Consider the following 5,617-nt stretch of genomic DNA (forward strand, 5'->3'; position numbering starts at 1 on the left):
CTGCCGGCCCTCAGCTCCTTAGTTATGCTGATTAGGGATCGGTGCTTTGTATGGGGAGGTTGTGTCTGTGTGTGTGTGTGTGTGTGTGTGTGTGTGTGTGTGTGTGTGTGTGTGTGTGTGTGTGTGTGTGTGTGTGTGTGTGTGTGTGTGTGTGTGAGGAGGTATTATTGCAAGGGAATAAGTGGGAAAAAATGAGATGAACGAGGTAAAACACAGAAAGACAGAGTGGAATCGATAAAGCGAGAAGAGAGAAAAGAAACTCTGCAGAAAATAAGAACCCGACTCGAGGGAAATATACAGCAGACCTTACTCAAAACTTTCTCCTGTCAGCGCACTAACAAATACAGTCATTATAGCAGTTTTTAGGTTTTGATATTACACACACATCAAGCACTTTATTAGGAACACTATACTAGTACTGGGTTGGACCTCGACTTGATCTAACAGCCTCAGTCTTTCTGTGACATGGACTCCACAAGACTGCAACATCCAAAAATCTGGTTCTGCAAATACCCAATACTAAATACCCGGTACCAGATACATACAACTAAACACCTGGTGCCAAATACTCATTACTAAACACCTGCTGTTAAATAACCAGTAATAAATATCTGGTACCAAAAACCCACTACTAAACACCTGGTGCCAAATATCCACTACTAAACATCTGGTGCCAAATACCAACTACTAAACATCTGGTGCCAAATACCAACTACTAAACATTTGATGTTTAATAACCTCTAATAAATATCTGGCGCCAAAAACCCACTACTAAACATCTGGTACCAAATACCCACTACTTAACACCAGGTACCAAATACCCACTAACAAACATTTGGTGCCAAATACTCATTAGTAAACATCCGCCGTTCAATAACCCATAATAAATATCTGGTGCCAAATACCCACTACTAAACATCTGGTGCCAAATACCAACTATTACATATCTAGTGTTAAAAATCCAACTAATAAAAAATCTGGTACTAAATACCCACTACAAAACATTTGGTACCAAATACCAACTACTAAACATCTGCTGTTAAATAACCTGTAATAAATATCTGGTGCCAAATACCTACAACTAAACACCTGGTACCAAATACCCACTAATAAACATCTGGTGCCAAATACCCACTAACTAAGTACCTGGTACCAAATACCAACTACTAAATATCTAGTGTTAAATATCCACTACTAAACACCTGGTGCCAAATACTCATTACTAAACATCTGCTGTTTAACAACCACTAATAAATATCTGGTGCCAAACACCCACACAGATTATTAAATCTGTCAGTCTAATAGGTGCTAATTTTGGAGCAGGAGCTTCTTCCTTGCTGGCAGACTCTGAACTAAATCTAAAGCTTGCTTGACCGTAGTCAGTGAAACCCAAGCAGCTTCTATTTTATGGCAAACCCAAACAGTTTGGGTTTTTATTCCAAAACCTTGCACAGAGACTACTGTTCCATGTATTTGTAGCTTCTGATTATAGACATCACACTATACTCAGCAGGGCTGAGACTGAACCTGTGAAATGTGGGCAGATTAAAAAATAATGATCAGTCTTCTTCCTAGTTTCAAAGGAAGTCCTCTGAGAAGACGGTCCTTCAGATCTTTCATATCAAACCTGACTGGTAATAAAGTACAAAAAACAAAAAATGACACGAACGTCTAAAGGAACTGAAGCTTTCATCGTCTTTTATATTCCGTGGTGGCTTTACACAGCCTGTCGTCACGTCGCAGCATCCTTGTTTTCATTTATCGCCACGGAAAATTCTCTTCACCCGTGTGACAGTCCAATCATGTTAGTTTTTGTGTGATTCCAGCCGTCGCCACGTCAAAAGGCCGGTCATAAATCACAGACACCAATAAAGCACCATTCAAACACCTTTCAGCGGGCAAGAGCGTAGAAGGAACACGTCTTCATCCCTTCTGAGTTCTGACGTCTGAGGAATAAGCAGCCGTGTGTATTCGTTAGCCCGTTGCTCAATCGTAAATGCTGTTTATTTGGGAGCAATGTAAATCAACAGCGAGCGCCGGTGTAAACAGTGTCACAGACCCAATTTGATTTTATGCCGGGCTGCATCCAGCCACTACGTCCGCGTTCGGACTGAAGTAACTGCGTCCGAAATGCCATTCGTTTGCATAAAATGAGCCTGGGTGACAGTAATTATGCCTGATTAAATCGATGTGGCCCAGACCGAGAGGCCGAGTGTCAGAGCGATGTACTTTAACTCAGATCCGTCCCTGATTCAGCTCTAACCGTGGGCAAAGCACCGATGTCCGATCTGGAATCTGTAGGTCTAAACCAGTGATCTTTATCAAAGGGAGGAACTTAAGCTCCAGCCCGGGGCAATCAGTTAATGAACTGGTCCATTTCTGCAGCCAAATCAGCAGTTTTTAGGTTTTCAAGCAGAAAAGCTTCACAGAAACTGCTCATGTAGCTGCTACTGATTACTGAAAAGCTTCATCCTGCCAGAACCTCCAAACCATCAGCGCTGATCCTCCTTGACCTGCCTACAGCCTTTGAAACCATGAGATTCTTTTGTAAATCCTTTCCAGTCCCTGGCTTAGCATGGTGATAGACTGGTTCTTACTGGGAGGAACGGTCTTACCAGGTGCAAACACTCAACTGGAGTCCCACAGGGTTTAGTTATAGGTCATCTTTTCTTTTATCTAGACAACAGCTCTCCTGGAGAAGTCACATGATATCGCTTTCAACCAATGTGGAACAGATTTTGTTCCAGTTTGTGCAACCGTTTGGCTCATTTGACCTAAAATTAAAAAAGCTTCGTACCCAGCTGGAACCAGGACATGCAACACGCTTGGTTGATGTTAATAATGCATCCATAGTTCCATTAAAGACAGGTGGATCTAAGGATGGGCAAGATGGGTCGGTTCTCTTCTGAGAAGCTTGAACGGAACCAGTTCAAGATCCAGAGTTATTTTGGTCTAAAAGTGCTAACAGGTTCTCTTATACCTGATAGTCAGCTCATCTTGTTCTACACTCCCTTAGACCCTCGGTGGTAGATCACATCTCATCATGCCTGGCTGACATTTCATCAAGGAGCTTAAAGCCAGCAGGATTAAGCTGATTTAGATTTTTGGATATGTGTTTCCGCATGTCAAGATCTTGCTATCACCCTGGACATGACAAACCATTTGAGCAGGAGTCTTGGATAACCTGCTAACGTTCTTGGCTTGTTATTAAACTGACCTGATGAGCCAGGCTTGTCTTTTAAAGGCTTGTCAAGATGTTCTGATCATTTCTCCTCATGAAAGCCACCCAGGTGCCGTTTTAATCCAGTGTCATCTGGAAACTGAATTGTTGGAACTCTGACCTTGGTCTCCCTGTACAGAGGTCTTTCTCGTCCACCATTGCAGGCCCGGTTTCCTTATAATTAGTGAAAAGAATTAACAGGCAATCAGAGTTCTTCGTTATTCAGTCCGGTCTGTAATAAAGTCTGTAGTGAGTTCTGGACATTTTTGGTGTAAACACACCAGGTTCAAAATAGGGAGTGCACTCCACATACATGGTGATACGCTACAGGTGTAAAAAGAGAGTCTCAGAACTCAAGGGTGACCTCTGGTGGACAGGTGGAGCGTTGGCATGCCCCAGTGTTACCTTAGCGTCTCCTAAATGCAAAATATCTGATGAGACCGATGATATCAAGCAAACGTTTAACCCAGAGCAACAACTTTGTTTGACTGTAGCTGTGCCATTTTATTGGTTGTCCAATTACAAGCTGCTTGGCTGGTTTTTCATCTGGTCCGTATTTAAAAAATTTTGAATTCAATTAAACAAAAGTGCTGAACGTGACACTCGGAGAACGCTCTGGAACGAAGAACGTTCTCTTCGTGGAGTGCGCGGCTCATTTTGATTTGCAAAGCGAGCACTTTTAAGGACTGGAGGGAGAAAATGTTATATGAAGGATCATTGGGTTCCAGCTGATCTGTACAAACGGAAACGTCGTTTAGTTCTGATGATCAACAGATTCTGATGCTGATGAGTCAAGATGGCACAGCGGTGTAGATTCTGATTCTATAGAATTACACGTGCTTCACTCGTCTGGCTTCTGTTGATGCTCTGGTTTGTTTTTTATGAACAGTGGTGAACGCTGAGCTTCTGATGCTTGACTGAGGTTCTGTACGTGTGTATCTGCAGCTAATATGTACTGTGGGGGTTCACAGGCACCTTTATTTTAGGATAAACAAACATGGGTTGTTTTCCATAGATAATCATTTCAATGTTCAGTTGAGAAGATTTGTTCATAACACTTTGGAAGTTAATAGTTATAATAGATAGATAGATAGATAGATAGATAGATAGATAGATAGATAGATAGATAGATAGGTAGGTAGGTAGGTAGGTAGGTAGGTAGGTAGGTAGGTAGGTAGGTAGGTAGACAGACAGACAGACAGACAGACAGACGAGAAGAAGAGAAACTAATACAAATTAAGTAAGTAAGTAAGTAAATAAGGTGCATTTATACAGCATATGATATGCAACAGAAAAACAGTATGTGCAAATTGTGCATCTAATACATGTAATAAAAGCAGTAGTGTATCTATTCTTATAAACAATATATACAGATATATAAGAATAAATATAGAAATAAGGATATTTCTTATAGTTATACATATATACTGTATTGGTTAATGTATTGCATTGATAATGTATTAGTTAGGGGTAAATAGAATATGAATATAGACTGTGTCAGATATAAAATATATCAGACATAGGTATGGATGAGTATAATAGTAATTACATACGGATAATAATAATAGCAATATATGTAGATAAAATAAAGTTAATATCAGTGAATAATTTTTCTATGGTAAATTCAGGTCCAGTTAAAGACCCTACATGTAGGTTGTTTAAAGTCCAAAAGATGCTTTAATCTCAAGATTACTATTAATTATCGACTCTCACTGCCACTTTATTAGGAACACCATACTAATACTGGATGGAACCATTCGGAACAGTCTCAGTACTTTGTAGCATGAATTCCACAAGATTCCACAAGGAAACTAATAAAGAACGCTAAACTTATTGTTATATATTGAGAGGACTTTGCTCTGACTTTGTCACACTTTGTTTCATGGTGCATCATCATGCTGGAATTTGCCGCTATGTGAGGAGTAAGTAAAATAAAACACACTCCCTGTCTTCATGAAACCAAAACCTATGATGGAACGGAACTCCTCCCCAGATGATCCACCAATCAATGAGAGCAGTCACAGAGGACGAGGGTACGAGTGACGGTCGTGTCTCATCCTATTAGCTTCCTGTCGGTCTGACTGCGCTCCAGGATTCCCGACGAAGGCTTAAAATGACGGAGCTGACAACCCGCGCCTGCAGGATATGATGTAATGTTCATAAGTAATGATGTTAGCATCTCTAAGTTACACCAACAGCTACGCTTCAGCACTTTTAAAGAGTCAGTAGAGAGTCGGGCTCAGTGTAAGGTCATCCGCTCATGTGTTATATAAGTGCGCTGTAGAGCCGCTTTCATTACACCGCTACGTTCGTTTACATCCACAGATAGTGAGAGAGGGAGAAAGTGTTCAAGTTCAAGAGTTCTTTACTGGCATTTCAGCTCTATACAAGTACATA

The sequence above is a fragment of the Trichomycterus rosablanca genome, chromosome 21 (genome assembly GCF_030014385.1).
Source record: "Trichomycterus rosablanca isolate fTriRos1 chromosome 21, fTriRos1.hap1, whole genome shotgun sequence".
Taxonomy (NCBI): Eukaryota; Metazoa; Chordata; class Actinopteri; order Siluriformes; family Trichomycteridae; genus Trichomycterus; species Trichomycterus rosablanca.